At 39.6% G+C, this 20,582-nt stretch overlaps 1 protein-coding gene across 2 annotated transcripts in view; it reads right to left on the bottom strand.

Moving 5' to 3' along the window:
* cunh10orf67 (chromosome unknown C10orf67 homolog) overlaps positions 1-20,582 on the bottom strand; it is a 40,309-nt gene that overhangs the window by 12,038 nt on the left and 7,689 nt on the right. The gene's annotated exons all lie outside the window — the stretch shown is intronic.

Raw genomic sequence — 20,582 nt, forward strand, 5'->3', positions numbered from 1 at the left:
AGGTTAAAACTTCAGAAATGGTCAGCCCATGGTACTGATGACAGGGGCAGTTGTGTGGTTGATGGGCCATTCATTTGGGTGTCTTTTCAAAGAGGCGAAGCTTACACCCAGCTGAGCTTCACACTCCGCTCTGGCCTGGGCTTCAGCCTCTCATTATAGGTCTTTTCTCCAACCCTTTAGCTAAAGAAACAAATTTTCTGCTCCATTGATCAAAGTCACCCCAATAAAATAGGGCTGGGCAAAAAAATTGATTTTTCGATTAATCGTTTTTTTTAAAAAATGTGGTCGATTCAAAATCGATTCTCAAAGGCCACAAAAAGATTTTTTCCCATATTTATTTATCTATCACCCAAAAGCCAGTATTAGTTTTTCTACACTGTTCATATAGGCTCGCGCCCTCCATGTTACAGCTAATGCTGTGAGATGTTATGTTTGTTTTATCTTAAACATAAAATAACCTGATCCTGTTTGATCAAGGCATTGTCCAATTTTCAGCATCAAATTTTCATCTTGCATCAAAATCCTGTCTATTCATTGTATGCATTTGAAATATAGAGTTTGGGTTCTGTTTTAATGTACCCAAGTGTACCTAAAATAAAAATATAAGTTATAATATACAAATATAATATAGTAAAAGCTTAATATACAGGTTTGTGGCTCTTAATTTATTTTTATTAATTAACCACTTGTAAACTTATGTTCACAGTTCTTTTTTATAAATATAGGATTTGTATTAAATCTATATTCATTGAGTCGAATTGAGAATCGAATCGAGAATCGAAATCGAATTTAGAATCGCAATCGAAAATCGAATCGAATCGGAACATCTGAATCAATACCCAGCCCTAAAATAAAATGGTGAAATTTTTTTTTTTTACTTTATATTTTAATGCATAGCCACCATGCTAGACCTTAACATTGAGTTTGTCAGTCAAAGCACAAAGGGACGGCTCAACAAAGGATACAAGACTGGAAAGAGGCCAATCTGAACAGCTACACTAAATATGGATAATCATTTTCTCCTGGTGGCTCAAACAACATTAAGGAGGTCATTAGTGCTTTTAACCAGGGTTTCTACATAGTGTGTTTGGCCACCACCTGCTCCATTAGCCTCTTTACCGGTCCTACCAGGTTTTGTGTCCACTCACTATTATGTGAAGAGCCGGAAGAACATTATTGATCTGAAACTAATATGCCTCTCTATTATAAAGTACTTTAAAACTGAAAAAAAATTATAGACTTTTTTTAAACGAATTCAACATAAATAATTAAAAACTGTATCATACCTGTATATTAAATTATATAAATGTGCATAATAATATATTCAATACAAATTTAAAAATAATGCCCTTTTATGAAGTCTTGATTATGTTTTTGGGATGTACTTTATGTTTTCATGCTCGATTGTTCAAAAAACGCATTATTTTTCAAACATTTTACATTATTACAGCTCCCATTTCCCCAGTCTGTCCGGAACACGTCGTTTTCAATGAAGCCCCTCCTTCCGAAAGACGAAATGTGCTGTGATTGGTTAGCTGACCCAGTGTGTTGTGATTGGTGCCGCTTTAGCGAGTGTTCAGGGAAATGTCCCGCCCCTATGTAAACATTAAAGATGGTGTCAATTTAAAACCAATTCGAACCCGATACAGACTGTTAACAATCAATGTTAACGAACAAGAGGATTGTGCAGAACTTCTCCCTATCACGGCTACGGAACTTCGACATTACGGATGTCGTATATGGGAACTCCTCCCCTTCTTCACTTCTGGTGAAATCTTATAGGCTAACGCCAGCCGGGCAAGGCACCGGATGAACCGTCCAAGAGCAAGCTCGACACGTGGTTCCTTCAATCGAACCGCCGCCAGGCCACTACGAAAAGGGGAACCCCGTTCTTTCCTGACATGCACGAACACGTTGTGAAGTCGTGAGCAGCCCCGCAATCGGCACGCACCCTCACTTCCACCCAGGCCATGTTTGCCCCCGTAGACGAGGCCGGGGGACCACGGCTACCTCCGAATCCCCCCGTCAAGAAGACTGTGGCCGCGCAACTCTGCCCATCGCCTCCCGCCCTGGGCCCGGACCGCAGCCTGCCGTCCAGGGCCTGCAGATTCACAGCCCACCAGGTAAACAAGGCCTACGGAGCGGCAGTGTCCGCGTTGCACGCAATGGCCATTCTCCAGGTCACGCAGGCAAAGCTGCTGAAGTCTCTGGATGGCGCCGCCTCTGTCGACGCTGACGCCATCCGGGATCATCGTTCGCTACAGTGGATTTAAAGGATGCGTACTTTCAAATCCAGATAGTGAAGCGTCACAGGCGATTCCTGGGGTTCGCGTTCGAGAATTCGGTGTATCAATACACAGTGCTTCCGTTCGGACTAGCCCTCGCGCCCCGAACTTTGTCGAAATGTGTGGACACGGCGCTTTCACCCCTCAGGTCGAGCGGGATGCGCGTCTTGAACTATCTGGACGACTGGCTGGTTCTCGCTCAATAGAAAGAGACGCTGATCGGCCATGTGGAAGCCCTCCTTCGGCACTTGGAGACGCTCGGTTTGAGGGTGAACGTTCAGAAAAGTATGCTCTCACCGAGACAGACCACTGCATTCTTGCGAGTGCACTTGGATTCGGTGAGAATGAGAGCGAGCCTCTCGCCCGAGCGAGCAGAGGCTCTGAGCTCTTCTTACGGCCTCTTCAGACCTGGAAAGCTCTTCCCACTGAAGGAATTTCAGAGGCTATTGGGACAGATGGCAGCGGCTTCGTCGGTGTGGCACCTGGGGCAGCTACATATGAAACCGCTCCAGCACTGGCTGAAAGCGCGCGTCCCTTCGAGTGCGTGGTATTCCGGCCACAAGCGCATTATGGTCACTCGCGGCTGCATATGCGCTCTGGCTCCGTGGAAGAACACGGAGCTTTTCAGATCGGGTGTTCCGCTGGGCATCGTGACACGGCGTGTGGAAGTTCTGACGGACGCATCGACCACCGGATGGGGAGCGGTCTGCCTGGGCAAGCCCGCTTCGGGTCGGTGGTCAGAGAAGCAGGCAGAGTGGCACATAAATCACCTGGAACTGAAGGCGTTCTCTCTAGCTCTCCAAGCCTTCCGGTCTCAGCTGGAGCAGCGGCATGTGTTGATTCGGACCGACAACACATCCGTGGTCTCGTACATAAATTGCCAGGGCGGTGTACATTCCAGAGCCCTATTCAAGCAGGCAGAATCTCTTCTGCTGTGGGCGGACCGGTTCTTCCTCTCGGTGAGAGCGGCTCACATCCCCGGCGTTCTGATTCGTGGGGCGGACATGCTCTCGAGGAACGGGATTCCTCAGGGGGAATGGAGGCTTCACCCAGGAAGCCGATTGGTTCAGCTGATATGGAAGCGTTTCGGCAGAACGGAGGTCGATCTCTTCGCAACGAGCGAGAACACGCATTGCCAGAAGTTCTTCTCGCTGTCTCGTTCCTCCCGGGAAGAGGACGCGCTGACCACGCGATGGCCAAAAGTTTGCCTCTATGCTTTTCCTCCGGTGAAGATTCTGCCCATGGTGTTGAGCAAAATCAGGGAGGAGAGACTGGCCGAACCAACCATGGTTTGCGGACTTGGTGGATTTACTGGCAGGGCGGCCATAAGGAGATTCCGCTCAGGAAGGACCTGCTGTCTCAGGCGAGCGATTCAATCTGTTATCCCAGTCCCTGGCTGTGGAGCCTCCATGTGTGGCCGCTGAAGGGCCGCTGAGCGGGCTGGAGGTGCTACACGCGCGAGCCTTGGACACCATCGCGGAACCGCGAGCCCCGTCCACCAGGCGTCTTTATGCCCTGAAGTGGGGAGTCTTTTCAAAATCGTGTCAGGATGTCGGCATCGACCCAGGGAGTTGTTCTGTGTCTGACATTATGCGCTTCCTTCAGTACAGGATGGACGAGGGGAGCCTTCAATCCACTCTGAAGGTGTATCTGGCGGCTATCGCCGCGTTTCACCCCCCTGTTGACGGGCAGTCTATCGGCAGACATGCGTCGGTGATCGGGTTCCTCAAGGGAGCCAGGAGGTTATGCCACGCACGGCCGCCTTCGGTGCCGCCGTGGATTTGGCTTTGGTTTTGGAGGCTTTGTCACGACCGCCTTTTGAGCCCCTGGCTTCGATCGTCATTAAGGAGCTTTCTGTGAAAACGGCTCTGCTTCTAGCGCTTGCATCGGCGAAGCGGGTTGGGGATTTACAGGCTTTCTCTGTAAGTGAAGATTGTATTCGTTTTGGACCGTGAAACCGTAATGTGACTCTCAGGCCAAGGCCGGGTTATGTCCCTCAATACCCTGTTTAAAGCACAGATTGTTTCTCTGCCTGCCCTGTCCACCGAGCCATCAACCTCTCAGGTTTCGGATGCTCAGAGTGCCGTTTGCCCGGTTAGAGCGCTCCGGGAATATATTTTTCGCTCGGCCGCTTTTCGACAATCGGACCAGCTGTTTGTGTGCTTTGGTGGATGTAACAGGGGACAGGGGGTCTCTAAGCAGAGGCTTGCTCAATGGATTGTTGACGCTATTGTTTTGGCTTATGATTGCCTGGGACAGGAATGCCCCCTTAACATCAAGGCCCATTCGACGAGGGCGATCGCCTCTTCGTGGGCCTGGACTAAGGGTATGTCTATTCAGGAATTATGTCTTGCAGCTGGCTGGTCTTATCAGAACACGTTTGCCAGATTTTACAAGTTGGACATTCCCTCGATGGCGTCTCGGGTGCTTTCGGTGAGCTGATTTGTGTCATTGCATGGCATTTTAGTAAGCTACTCTGCGCTTGGCTCATGAGTTGTTCTATATGCTGATTGTGTATGTTTTTACTGTTGGCACCGCTTTGCGTTGGCCTTCTCTTCTGTTGTTGCCCTGTTTGCTTGACAGTGCAAACTTTCCCCTGGTTATACTGCTCGGGATATGCAAATTTCGGCAGTGTTTTGTGAGCATGCGATTGGTCTCTTTTTACCTATCTGAGCTTAGTGGTTCGCTATTGGTCAACCTCCGCCTATCAGATGCTTGCACGCTGGGGGGACGGTTTTGGTATTGGGTTCTGTCTTCAGTGGTGTGTTATGCTGCCACGGCAGGATTTGATACAGTTTCCATATACGACATCCGTAATGTCGGAGTTCCGTAGCCTTGATAGGGAACGTCTCCGGTTACTTTCGTAACCTCGGTTTCCTGATAGGCAAGGAACGAGACATTACGCTTGCCGCCGTGTTATTTATCGTTATTTATTGTTATTTATCGTGTTATTTATCGCCATTTTATTTTAGCGTTTGTTCGATTCTGAGGAAATTGATGCTGTCTCTGCAATTTTACTGCAACAGGTGTTTCAGTATTTGCATATTTTACGTTAATTGGCCAGCCCGGCTGGCGTTAGCCTATAAGATTTCAGCAGGAGTGAACAAGGGGAGGAGTTCCCATATACCACATCTGTAATGTCTCGTTCCTTGCCTTTCAGGGAACCGAGGTTACGAAAGTAACTGGAGACGATTTCATGTATGAGCTTTGCAAGCACACAGGACGTTTCAGAGTGGTATGTTTCTGTTTGTTTGTTTCTGATAGATTATATATATGATGTTATCCACCATTTAATCATATTTTGTCGGGAACTATGGTAATACAAACAGTTATCACAAAATCATGAATAATTTTCCTAAGGGGCGGTGAACAGTCTTATAAAATCAAGAGCTTACAAAACTACAGTAAACAAACACTACATTAATATAGTAATGTTAGTTATTGTATTGTTTTTAAGATATTTATTCTGTTGTACAGCACAATGGCCAACTACTGTTGCTTTTATTGTGCTATATAAATAAAAGGTGATTGATTGATTGATTGATTGATTGATTGTTACATTACTCTGTATGTCTGCTGTTCTCCGTAATATGTGCAGCGCAAAGAAATGTTGAGGTTACAATGTTCAGGAACAGTGTTTAAAATAAATTTTTAACCACACTAAGTTTGTCAGCCTTTTCTGGGGTGGAAAAAAACAGCGACAACACTCTTCATCTTCGCTAAAGCAGCCCAACATGGCCTCACCCCCTTTGTTCAGGGTTTTTCCTGCATAGACAATTATGAGGCGGCCGCCTCCATGAAATTTCGTGCCGCCTCCGCCTCTCGACAAAACTCGGACAGACAGTCACGTGCTCATATACACTTTTTCCACCGTGACAGTTCTGTTGCGATTCCCGCTTGTGTCCATTCTCTAACCGTGTAGTTTGCCGATAGTGCTGCACGGATCATAATCCGCGGGTCGATTAATAAAAACATTCCATTCAATCGAGGGTGGATGACAGCTAAATTAGTGTAATAAAAACACGGAACTCCCATCATGGTACCTAATGTACGGACGGTAACAAAGTTGCGCTGTTGTTGAGTCTCGCGCAGTTATTTATAACATTAATTACACGACCAGAGTCAGGGGCGTCATGCAAGCCAAAATTCTGGGGGGGCACAATCTGAGGCAATTCTTTTCTGACGGTTAGACTAGGCTAGCTATCGATAACGTTACACTGACACAACTTAAGTTAATGCTCTGAATTCGCTAATAGCTAATATCAAATCCATAACTATTTGATCAAGTTAAAATTTCCAGGTCAACCACAAATAATCCCACTACCTTTTAATATCATCCGATAACTAATTCAATGCTGATTTGTTGCTTTGCCCACTTACCACTTCAAGACCATATGTAAAACATTGCCAGCTCAACGTGCGAGACGAGTGAGTTGCTTGAACATACACAGCAAAGATTCTAGAGCGCTGATTTGATATACACAGACACCATATTAGGGAAAAGGGTCGGGCTGATGCTGACCGATTTATTACACATCCAGAAGAATCAGGCATGTGATTGGCTAAGGACAAAAAAGCAGGAAAATATACAGATTTTCTTGTTTTATTAACATTAAATAGATAGTTCTCCCAAAAAATTTAATTGTCATCATTTACTCTCTCAAGTTGTTTTAAACCTGAATAAGTTTTTTTCTTCTGTTGAAGTTATTTGGAAGAATGTGGATAACCAAACAGTTGATGTACCCCAGTGATTTCCATAGTATATTTTTCACAATGGAAGTCAATGGGGACCAGCAACTGTCTGGTTACCCACAATCTTCAAAATATCTTCTTTTGTGTTCAGCACATTAAATAAATTAATATCGGTTTGGAACAACATTACAGTGAATAAATAATGACAGAATTTTTATTTTTGGGTTAACTATCCCTTTAAGGACAAGCGGCTGCATGTTTATTATTAGGGCTACTGTCTCTTTAAGACCTGTACGCAACGCGTCTAATTTGACAAGCAGATTTCTCTCAATTTTCTCGGTTTGCTTTCAGTTTAGACATAACCAACTTTCCTTATGTATTTGTGTGTAACCTTGTGTGTATTTGAGAGTATTAGCGAAATAAGACTCGAAAGATAAGTTAGTCCAATAACCAGGCGCTGTTAGACAGGCTTTTTTAGTGCATGTGCGCGTCGGGTGTTCGCGCTCAGTAAACCACATGTTATAACAGCGCATCTGCAGTGAATGACATGTTTAACCGGCAAGGCTTTAAAGCGCATGCAAATAATTAACTTTTGTGAACTCACTGAACTTATGTGTCCCGTTCCTCTGCGCTAACATTTGATATGAGTATGTGTCGCATTGTAGCCTACACTAATGCTGTTGAGACGGACGCGCCAGAACTGCAACTGATAGAATGCACGATATGTATTTCTACAAAAGCAGTCAGCAGCTTGTTTGGAGCAAGGATCATAGCGCAAATTTGAACTATATCGATATGGTCTAATTCCATATCACATTTAAAAATATATAGATATATTTTTTATATCGATATCGGCCAGCCCTACTGGTTGCCTAACGGCGATGTTTTTGTCAACTGACAACGATACCACTGTAGCGCGAGAGCGACTGAGGTACGAAATTGAGCAGGTGAACAAGCTGAACGCAAATACGTCCTTGTTGATACTTGGAAAGGAAGGAAAAAATCTGTACGCACGTCAGCCTGTTATGTCCTCATCTCCTCTCCTTTTCACTCCGGCAAATCGGAAAATCCGGAAAAATCAAATTCCTGAGAATGGGCTACATTTGAGTCGTTATAGGCACTGGTAATTATGGAGCATAATAGGAATCAAAAAAATTATCAGGGAGGAAAAATATGAGGGGGCACGTGCTAATGTAAAACTAATGTATAGTTTTTAGGCAAGATTCTCGGCGCTTGTTTATCTTCCGCTTTCGTGTTGCTTAATGGCGGGCGCTTGTTTGTTTTACCCTTCGCCGCGTTGCTATGCGCGCGCAGTGCATTATAGGAGTAAAAGTCCCGGATGTCCGACCTTGAGAATGACGCCACTGACCAGAGTGCTGTTTTCCTGAATGCCATCACGATTGGAGGGGGCTCAAGATGGCGCCGTGAGCGGTTGTGGTTTTGCAAGCTGAGAAGCAATATCGGGTATTTCCCCACAAATGAAGATACGGTTTTCGTAAAGTTGCTAACTAATATTTATAGGTTTTTACGGGTTGATTAATTGATTAAATTTTGATTTTGGAGCGGTGCGAACAGTAATTACCAGAGCATCAGGAAAAATGGCTGAGGATGCTAATCTTGGTGCAGAGATGGAGGTTGAGACAGTAAAAGAGAAGAGAAACTTCAGCGATACCCACTCGTATGCCTGTAAAGTAAAAAACGGAGGAAGTTGTGATTCGTGTCCTAACACACCAAGCAAAAATCAACCTTCCAAAAGGCAAAAAAATGTGGTGACCTCCTCTGCCAAAGAAAGTGAACTCTCTTTAAGTGAAGTACAGGAGAATATCATCCGAATTCTCTCTGAGAAGATTAACGAGAGATCCGACCAGATTGAAAGAATGGTGAAGGAGAATTCTTCCAACATTGAAGCGTTGGGCAAATCTCTTACCTCAGTTCATGATGATGTAATGGAGTTGCAAAATGAAAATAAAATCCTAAAAAATGCAAATGCTCTCCTAGGAAAAAAAGTCAAAGAAATGAACACGAAAATTCATGACCAGGAACGTTACAGCCGCAGATGGTGTCTGCGTTTATATGGATTGTCCGAGCAATCCGGTGAAAACGTGAAAACGAGAGTCATGGAAATATGCAAACAAGTGTCCGCCGACACAGCAGACAGGCGTATGGTAGCGGATGCTTTGGATGTGGCACATCGTCTTGGCAGACTTAAAACCTCGGATGATGGCAGAAAAGTTCTACCAAGACCGGTGATCATGAGATTCATTTCTCGCACAGCCAGAGATTTGATCTGGAAAAATTCAAAAAGCAACGAGTATCTGACCACCAAAGGGCTGCGGTTTAAGGAGGACTTGACTGCTTTTGACATTGAAGCACGGAATCGTCTTTGGCCGGCTGTGGAGAGGGCGAGGAAGGAGGGCAAAAGCGCATACTTCAGTGGAGCGAGGGCGTTCGTTGATGGTAAAGAGATTTATCCCGAAGAGGACAACGGATCTTCATAGACTTGTGGTCGTTTAGTAGGATTCTGCAGTGGGAGGTGTCCTGAAAAGGTCAAGGTTAATCATCTCTATTAGAGACAAGAAGTGGTTGCTTCTAAGTTCTTAATCGGATGGTTAAATAACGGATGCACTTTAAGGTTTATTTAAATGTTTGCAACTGTTATCATTTTTGAAGATCGTTTGTGGGAATCCCATTATGTTAAAATTTAAAGTTTAGGCTATTTACCTACTCTTGTGGTTTATTTTTTCAGTAATTGGTTACTTTTGACAAGTTATGTCTCTTTCTTTATTTTCTATCAATGCCAGAGGTATTCGTGATATTCTAAAGAGAAAAGCTTTATTTTTGTATTGCAAAGGGAAATGTGTAGATTTATGTTTAATTCAGGAAACGCATGCATGTTCTTCAGATGCAAAGTTCTGGAAAAATCAGTGGGGAAAAGAGATTTGGTTGTCATTTGGCAGTAATCGATCAGCGGGGGTCGCTATTTTACAGGATAAATTTACAGGGCGGATACTAAATTATGAACAAGATGATTGTGGTAGATGGATATTACTTGTGATAGATAAGGATAACGAAATATTTGTATTAGTTAATTGTTATGCCACCAATAACAACATGAACAATGAAACACTCTTTTTGCATATTGAATCTAGAATTCAGCATTTTATTTTATCATATCCATTAGCTAAAGTTATTTGGGGAGGAGATTTCAATACTGTGTTTGATGCAACCATTGATAGATGGCCTCCTAAAAGTAGGACTGGCCCTTCGAGTGAACTAGTTAATGTATGTTTAAGATTGGGCCTCACAGATGTGTGGAGAGATAAGAATCCAGACAGGGAGGAATATACGTGGAGTAATAAGAACTCATCTCTTCATTCTCGTATTGACTATTGGTTAGTGTCCAATGATTTAGCTAATAATGTGGCCTCTGTACTAATAGAACCTTGCATAATGACAGATCATAAAGGAATATTCATAAGAATAAATATGGTGAAAGATAAATCGGTCAAAAAAATTAATAGTTACTGGAAATTAAATAATAAATTGCTTGAAAGTGAATGCCTAAAGAAAAAAATCAAACACATTATTGAAAAATATAGAACAATTGCAGCTATGGAAAAGACGTATGGAAAGTACTGGGAATTAATGAAGTTTGATATCAGAACGGCATCCTTTAACCAAGGAAAATTGGAAGCAAAAAATAAAAAAAGGAAAGAAAATTCAATTATTGAGGAAATATTAAATTTGAATAAAAAGAAGAAAGAAGCATTGACTGATTTAGAATTAAATAAATTAAATGTATTACATACTGAACTAGATCATATCTATGAGGATAAAGCAAAGGGAGCATTTATTCGATCTAGACTTAAATGGTTAGAAAAAGGGGAAAAAAATACAAAATATTTTTTTGGCCTTGAAAAAAGAAACAGTGATTTTGCCTCAGTCTCAAAACTAATGATTAACAACAAAATAGTAGATAATTCTTTAGATATTTCAGAATATGTTTCTCAGTTTTTTAGTAATTTGTATTCTTCCACAATGGCTACTTCCAATATTGATGTTTTTTTAAATAACTTTAAGAGTGATACCAAAAAAATAGATCAGAACTTCCAAAATGTGTGTGATAAAGAAATAGTTATTGAGGAGTTGAGAGAGTGCATTAACTTGCTAAAAAATAACAAATCTCCAGGCAATGACGGGCTAACAGGAGAGTTTTATAAGACATTTTCTAAAGAACTTTCACCCTTTTTATTATTAGTATTTATAGAAGCTATAGAAAAAGGTGAATTGCCTGCTTCATTAAAACAAGGGGTTATAACACTGATTCCCAAACCTAGCAAGGACAAGTTACTTATTGAAAATTGGAGGCCTATTAGTTTGCTTAATAATGACAGTAAGTTGTTTGCAATGATTTTTGCTAGAAGAATGAAACAAGGTTTAGATCAAATAATTGATATGGAACAGTCTGGTTTTATGCAAGGCCGTCATATTAGGAATAATATTAGACTAATCTTAGATATGGTAGACTATAATAATTTTATTGAAGATGATAGTTTTATTTTATTTATTGATTTTTATAAAGCATTTGATACTGTAAATCATGATTTTATTTTCAAAGTTATTAAATTGTTAGGTTTTGGAGATGTATTTTCGAAAGCAGTCAAAACATTGTACAATGGCTGTAATAGTTCTGTCAAACTTGCATTTGGTACTTCACAAAGGTTTGATATTCATCGTGGCATCAGGCAAGGATGCCCCCTCTCTCCTTCTTTATTTTTGTTGGTCACCCAGGTTTTGGCAATGCATGTAAAAAGAAATAAGTATAATGGTATCACAGCTTTAGGATTAGAATTTAAACTTAGCCAGTTTGCTGATGACACTGCAATTTTTTTGAAAAACAAATTCGAGGTACCAAAAATAATTAGATGTATTGAGGCATTCACTGCTGTATCTGGCCTTAAAATGAATTGTGATAAATCTGTATTGTTTCCCCTTAAAGATTGCTCCTCTACAGAAATAGAGAACATCCCAGTTAAACACCAATTAACATATCTAGGTATAGTAATTTGCAAAAATGAAAAACAAAGGAGTCAGTTAAATTTTGAACCAATTATTGAGAGAACAAAAAATAAATTTAATTGGTGGTTAATGAGGGATATATCAATAATTGGGAGGGTATTATTGTCAAAGGCGGAAGGTATATCTAGATCAGTATATACATCTTTATCATTAGATGTGCCTCCTAAGGTGATTAAGGAATTAGATAAGATACTTTATGACTTCATATGGAGAAAAAAACCACATTATTTAAAAAAGGAGGTAATATGTAACACCAAAGAACAAGGGGGACTTGAGGTTTTAGATTATAATACACTTAATGACACTTTTAAAATTAAATGGTTGATAGAGTTTTTGAAGAATAGAGAAAGTCTTTGGAACGTATTTCCAAATTATATATTTAATACTCTTGGAGGCATAGATTTTTTGTTGAAATGTAATTTTTCTGCTGACAAAATTCCTGTAAAATTGGCCAGTTTTCACAGACAAGCCCTGCTAGCATGGAAATTGGTATATAAACACAATTTTTCACCACACAACTATTTCATATGGAATAATAAAGACATACTTTTTAAAAACAAATCACTATTCTATCACACTTGGTTCAATGAAGGGATTATATTAGTAAGACAATTGGTTAATTCCAACGGATATTTGTTATCATATACTGAATTTCTACAAAAATTTAAATTACCAGTTAAACCAAGAGAGTTTGCTATTGTTCTTGACGCGATTCCAAAGAGTGTGATTTTACTCTTAAAAAACGCTGATTCAGTGGAAATCAACATGGTCAATATTTGTGGTAAAATTTTCATTGATAATGTTGATGTTTTACAACAAAAATGTAGCAATATGATTATAAGGAAGGCTCTTGGTTCTGTGTCTTTTCCTGCAGCAAGATTCTTTTGGTCTTCTTTATTTGGTGATATCTCTTGGGTTAAAGCATGGAAATTACCAAATAAGTTTTGTGTCAATAACAAAATTAAGGAAGTGTCTTACAAAATACTTCACAGAATTTATCCTGCTAAACATGTTTTGGAAAGATTTAATCTTAATATTTCGTATACTTGTGAATTTTGTGCACTAGAGAAAGAAACAATTTTGCATCTGTTTTTTCACTGTATTTATTCAAGATTATTTTGGAAAGATTTAGAAACCTTTATTAATAGAAAACTGAAGTGTATGATGGAAATTTGTGTTTTTGATGTGTTTTTTTATACTCAGAAAGACAATTTGGAATGTAAAGAACAGCATATTATACAGTTATTTATTTTATTAGGAAAATACCATATACATAAAAAGAAGTGGGCTCAAGGTAAACCAAATTTTCCACATTTTATAAATGACTTTAAATTATATGTACATCTTTTGGAACAAACTAAAAACAAAAAAGCAATGAAAACATGCAATGCTTTGAAAACACTGGATTTTATGTAAAAAAATAATAATATTATTTTTTATTATTTATTATTATTATTTATTTTTCTCTTCTTTTTTTGGCAGTAAATGTAATGTTGTGAATATGTGATACCTCTGTTCTTGTGGCATTGAATAAAAAAAAAAAAAAAAAAAAAAAAAAAAAAAAAAAAAAAAGAATGCCATCACGATTGAAACCGAGATATTAATTTTATAACAGTTCAATAAACAAATAGTTAAAATTAAGTTACTTACATTTTTAGACTGTTTTTGTTCTGTTTTAGCAGCGAAAATAGTTCCAAACAACAGAACCATATCGCGTCTCACAGCAACACTCATCCATGATTCATTACTGAATCATTCAGCGTTTTGAACTAATCGCTTGAGTCAAAGATTCAATTGCCCATTATTAAACCGCCTCATTCTGAATCAATCAGCCGTTTGAACGAATCGTTTACATTAATGACTCAATGACTCCCTCATTAAAGGGTTAGTTCACCCAAAAATGAAAATTAAGTCATTAATTACTCACCCCCATGCTGTACCAACCCCGTAAGACCTTCGTTCATCTTCGGAACACAAATGAAGATATTTTTGATTAAATCTGAGAGGTGGATCACTGCTACATAGGCTGCCAGAGGGAATGAAACTTGACGGCCCAGAAAGTCATTAAAGAACATGTTTAAATATTCCATGTGCCTACAGTGGCTCAACTATAAGTTTATCTAGCGACGAGACTATTTTTTTCCCGAAAAAAAAAACATAATAACGACTTTATTCGACTATTCCTTTTCATTCCTTGTGGGCCTGAGACGAGAGTTCAAGAGATTTCCACGACGCATGCGCGAGAACTGAACAAGAAGTATTAGAAGAAGAACGTTCTCTTCTCAGTTCTCGCGCATGCGTCGTGGAAATCTCTTGAACTCTCGTCTCAGGCCCACAAGGAATGAAAAGGAATAGTCGAATAAAGTCGTTATTATGTTTTTTTTTTCGGGAAAAAAGTATTCTCGTCGCTTGATAAACTTATAGTTGAGCCACTGTAGGCACATGGAATATTTAAACATGTTCTTTAATGACTTTCTGGGCCGTCAAGTTTCATTCCCTCTGGCAGCCTATGTAGCAGTGATCCACCTCTCAGATTTAATCAAAAATATCTTCATTTGTGTTCCGAAGATGAACGAAGGTCTTACGGGGTTGGTACAGCATGGGGGTGAGTAATTAATGACTTAATTTTCATTTTTGGGTGAACTAACCCTTTAAGACGGCCGCCTGACGCCTCCTACTGGCGGTTTAGTTTCAAAGTATCATTCTTTTCAACATTCCTTGTATATTCAAAAAATATTCAAAATAATCTCATTTAATACAGTTATAATTTTCAATGTAAATTATTTAATTTGATTGGTAACAGCCTAGTGTCTTATTATTTTAATTGAATGTATTGATAAAATGTAAGAATTTTAAATGAAATTTAGAGCATACATTAAATAAAATTAGGGGGAAAATGCCCTTTATAAAGGTACAAACAATTTTTCTGATAAGAGTGTTTTCAAAAATGAAACATTGACAATAAGTTTAAAGGGAGTAAAGCCTCTGTTTAGGCTATAAAGAAAATGTAATTTTGCCAAAAGAAGAACTTTTAATTGAAATAAATGTTAATTGTGTGATATGTTACCATATTATCATGCTTAATTGAATAATTGTAATGTGATGATCAGATGCAGATATCTAAATCAAAGAATATGGGTGGTTGGCGGGTGGATTTTTTTTTTTTTTTTTAAATAAGTATTTTTATTAGGATTTTAAATTTTACAAAAGAGTGAAAGAAAACAAAATACATTTAGATGTATACGACTCAATGAATGATAATATCAGCAGAAACAACAATATGAATAATTATTAATATCATCCACCATTAATAACGATAATATGTAAATAAAAAAGAAAAGAAAATAATATAATAAAAAAAAAAATTAAAAAAAAAAAGGGATAAACTAAAAAGAGCACATAAGAATTCACATAAGAGCAACCAGGGCATATGCAGTTTCAGAGCACAAGCAAAAATTCAGCAGAGGGCAGAGCAGACGTTACTGATCAGAGTCAGTGTTAAACTGGGTAAGATGATCCACAAAAGGTTGCCATATATTATAAAATTTATCATGGTTACTCATAATTCCGTACCGCACTCTCTCCATGTGGAGTATTCCAGTTAGGTGAGTCAACCAGGTCTTGAACTGAGGAACAGTATCTGATTTCCAGAGTCTTAGAATGATGCTCTTAGCAATAATCATTCCATAAATAATAGTGCTTTGTACAGAGACATTAATGTCTGATAAAGAAACAGAATATCCAAACAATGCAATCTCTGGATCAGGGTTAAACACAAAACCATACATGTCAGAGAACCACTTAAAGATGTTACACCAAAACTCGTAAAGCTTAGGGCATGTCCAAAAGAGATGGGTAAGAGAGCCCTCTGCAGATTTACACCGGTCACATGTAGGAGAAATGGTGGGAAAAATTCTATGTAATTTAGATTTTGAATAGTGCAATCTATGCATCACCTTAAATTGAATTAACTGATGTCTGGAGTTAATTGAACAAGAACGAACCCTGCTAAGGCTCTCCTCCCACACTTCAGTTCCGATCTGTGTACCCAATTCCTCCTGCCAAGCATTTTTTAAAGAATGTGTAGAAAAACTCATTTCTTCAGAAAGCACAGTAACAAAATTTGAAATCAAATTTTTGGAACCAGGTGATCCCAACAACAGTCTATAAATCTTCCTTTCCTCTGGCATAGATTCAAAGTTAGGCACTGCATGGCGTACATAATTTCTAATCTGTAAATGTCGAAAAAAGTGTGTTGTGGGTAGAGAAAACTTCTCTTTTAATTGAGAAAAAGAAGCAAAATGTTTGTTAATGTATAAGTCCTCCAAGGTAACAATACCATTCAACCTCCACATATTGAATGTTGCATCTGAGAGAGAAGGGGGAAATGCGTGATTTCGGTATACTGGGGCAAAAATAGCAGTGTCAGGTAATCTGCATACTTTCTTAATTTGTCGCCATATTTTCAAACAGTTTGAAACAATAAAATGATCCACCTTAATAGATGTAGGCAATACGGGAGTTGAAAAGAGAAGTGCTGGAAGCGAACTATTTTTAACGCCAATTTTTTCAATGGCAACCCAGGGGGGAGTGTCAATTTCTGTTTTATAATCCTCCTGCCAATAAACAAGTGCCCTCTCTTTCGCTGCCCAATAATAATGCAAGAAGCAAGGTAACCCTAGCCCACCCTTATCCCTTGGTTTCTGTAAATGTATTTTTGATATTCTGTGAGCTTTAAAACCCCAGATAAAAGGCAGGATAATTGAATCTAATGTTTTGAAAAAAGACTTTGTCAAAAAAATAGGAACGTTTTGAAATAGATACAAGAATCTAGGCAGAGAGACCATTTTAACAGCGTTTATACGGCCTATCATAGAGAGAGGAAGAGTTCTCCATTTGCTAATGTCTATCTTTAAATCCTCCAATTTCTGAAGAAAATTCAACTTAAAAATTAATTTAGGGTTTTTGGGCAAAACAACTCCAAGATACTTAAGTCTGTCTGTAATTTTGAAAGGGAGATTTTGCAGGAATTCAGTATCAAGATCACCACATAAAGACATGAATTCACTCTTCTGCCAGTTAATTGTATATCCAGAGACTGTACCAAAAGATTCCATAAGATCTAACAGCAAAGGGACTGACTGCTCAGGATTTGACAGAAAGAGAACAACATCATCCGCGTATAAGGAGATGTGATGATCTACATTTCCCAGTCTTACAGGCTCAATAGATGGATGGTTTCTAATACTAATCGCAAGGGGTTCGATCGCAATTGCAAAAAGCAAAGGGCTGAGGGGACATCCCTGACGTGTCCCTCGATGTAATAAAAATGACTTTGACTTTTCTTGATTCGTGAGTACGGAAGAGGTTGGGTGAGCATATAATGTTGTAATCCATGACACAAAACGACTACCAAACCCACATTCCTCCATAATTCTCACCATATAAGGCCATTCCACCTGATCAAAAGCCTTTTCTGCATCTAAGCACAGAACAGCCACTTTAGAGCCTTTTTTATATTTATGGTACATTATGTTCATTAATCTTCTAACATTAAAAAATGAAAATCTATTAGGAACAAAACCAGTTTGATCCATATGTATAATGGATGAGATATATTTATTTAACCTATTAGCTAATAATTTTGTGAAAATTTTAATGTCAGAGTTAAGTAATGCAATAGGCCGATAAGATGAAGGCTCAGTCTCATCCCTACCCTCTTTTAATATTAGTGAAATATTAGCATCATATAACGTGTCAGGGAATTTTTGAGTTTCAAGAGAATGAGTGAACATCCTCAGTAAAAGGGGAGCCAGTTTTCCAGAATATTTTTTATATAATTCAATGCCGAAACCGTCTGGCCCCGCCACTTTGCCGTTAGGAAAAGATCTTATAGAATCAACAATCTCTGGGATAGTAATTTCAGAGTTTAAAGCCTCACAGGCAGCGTCACTCAATTTAGGAAGATTCAAATGTCCTAGCCAATTAGAAATATCCCCTTTTGCTCTTGATGTATATAATTGTTCATAATATTCCCTAAAGCGATCATTTATACTTTTAGGATCCACAAGCATGTCCCCTGCTTTTGATTTTATTTTGTGTATGGCTTTATTTGCTTGTAAACCCCTCAGCTGTCGCGCCAGCAATTTATGGGGCTTATCCCCTAACTCAAAATATTTTTGCCTTATCCTCAACAATTGATCCCATACCTGTCCTGATAAAATAGTATTGTATTCATACTTTAATGTAAGAATATTCTGCAAGGTAGAGGGGCTAGAGGAAATTCTATAGGTGGGTTCCAATTGAGATAATTCCTCTTCTATTTCTGCAAGGCGTCTACGTTTGGCTCGTCTGGCCGAAGACTCAAAAGAGATTATATGACCCCTAATCACAGCCTTAAAAGATTCCCATAAAGTGGAGTCAGTGACTTCAGAATTATCATTAATATCTAGAAAATCTGAGATTTTTTCAGAGATAAATTGGCAAAACGATTCATCAGAAAGCAGAGAAGGATGAAAACGCCAGCAATATGGTTTAGTCTTATGGCCAAGGTCAAGAACCACTGAAGTCGGAGAATGATCAGAGATTAAGATGTTGTGATAATCTGAGGAGATAACGTTTCATATAAGTTTTGAGTCGAGTAAAAAATAATCTATTCTAGAAAAAGACTTGTGTCTTTGTGAAAAAAAAGAATAGTCTCTACCTGTGGGGTGTATTAGTCTCCATATATCAACTAGATTCATAGAGGACATAAGGTTATTTAAAACTATGGAGGCAGAATGTAACTGACTTATTTGGGCTGACCTGTCCAAAACATTATCAAGCACACAGTTAAAATCACCACCTAAAATAACAAGCGAATCAGCAGAATCAGACAGTAAATTAAATATTTTAGCAAAGAAAGTAGGGTCATCAAAGTTAGGCCCATATACATTAAGAAGTGTAACATGAAATGAATAAATGTAACCAGTTACCAAAATATATCGACCGTTTTGATCACTCAAAGTAGAAACGTGCCTAAAAGGAACTGTCTTACGGATTAAAATTGCAACTCCTCTTGCCTTGCTAGAGAATGTGGACTGAAAGATATGGCTAACCCAGCTGCATTTAAGCATCTTCTCTCTCGTAGGCCTAATATGGGTCTCCTGTAAGTACATCACATCAGCGGACAGAGATTTCAAATGCGAGAATACTTTAGCTCGCTTGATCACATGACCCAGACAACGCACGTTCCAGCTGGTAAAAGTGATGCCGCTGCCCTTTAAAGGTAAACTAGGACCCATACAAAAGTTGAAAATAAACAATGTACAAGCCTGGCGCCCTTTTAAAACAATTAAGGGTAAAACTAAAAAAAATAAAAAAGCACAACTTGCGGAAAAAGAACATTACCCCCCCACCCCCGTCCCACTTCCCCAAACAAAGTGAGAACACGCATCCCAAAGACTCACTGAGGGGTTGCTGGACCATCGGAACAGCGGAACTACAGCTAAAAAGCCCTAACTCCCTCTCCAATCACTTGAACAAGTTATGAACAAAGGAAACGGTCATATAACTTTACATGTCCCAGTCTGAGTAACGGTAACGATAGATGTTGAATAAAAGTCACATAACGAGCTGTTAAGCCAGCATACATGTAGGCAATAAATGCTTTTCAAGACAGCGTCTCGATGAAGGCCTCTGCTTCCTCGGCCGAGGAAAACACCTTGTCAGTGGTACCATGAGTGACGCGCAGTCTTGCCGGATAAATGAAGCCGCTTCTCACACCGGTTTCTCGGAGATGCTTCCTGACATCATTGAAGGCCTGCCGCTGCTTCATTATTTCAGCTGGGAGATCGGGAAAGATGTGTATCGGTCTGCCCTTGTAGCGCAGAGGAAACTGTTGACGAGCCAGCTGAAGTATTTCTTCCTTAATTTGAAAGTGATGAATACGGGCTATCATCACACGCGGTCGCGCGTCCTCTCCAGAAAACTGTCTCCCGAGACGATGTGCTCGATCTACTTCCAACGGCTTCGAGAAGTTGCTAGCACCCAGCAAATCTGGAATAAACTTCGTCAGAAATTCCGTGGGGCGCCCATTCTCTATCTTCTCAGGTAAGCCTACGATTTTAATGTTTTGTCGCCTGGAGCGAGCCTCTAGATCGATCACTTTCTCGCGGAGTGATTTATTCTCTGACTGTACTTTTGAGCACTTCTGCTCGACGAGGGAGAGGCGGCGGTCATAATCGGCAGTAGCATTCTCCACCTCCTTAATTCTATCCCCGAGGCATACTAAAGATGCTTGAGTGGACGCCAAAGATGCTTCCAGAAGATCAAATCGATCAGTCATCATTTTGTTCATATTCTTTATTGCCAGAAGTATACTGGTAGATTCCGCGTCAGCTTCGCCACTCGACCTCGGGGATGCCGCGGCCTGTGCTGCCTTCTCCGACTGTGATTGAGCAGGGGATTCATTCAATGCTTTATCCAACTTCTTCCCCCTTTCAGCTTTTGGCTTACTCATTATACAGCTCTTCAATAAAGACACAT

Source organism: Siphateles boraxobius, unplaced genomic scaffold (genome assembly GCF_051911475.1).
Source record: "Siphateles boraxobius isolate OS27281-9 unplaced genomic scaffold, OSU_SipBor_1 1, whole genome shotgun sequence".
Lineage (NCBI taxonomy): Eukaryota > Metazoa > Chordata > Actinopteri > Cypriniformes > Leuciscidae > Siphateles > Siphateles boraxobius.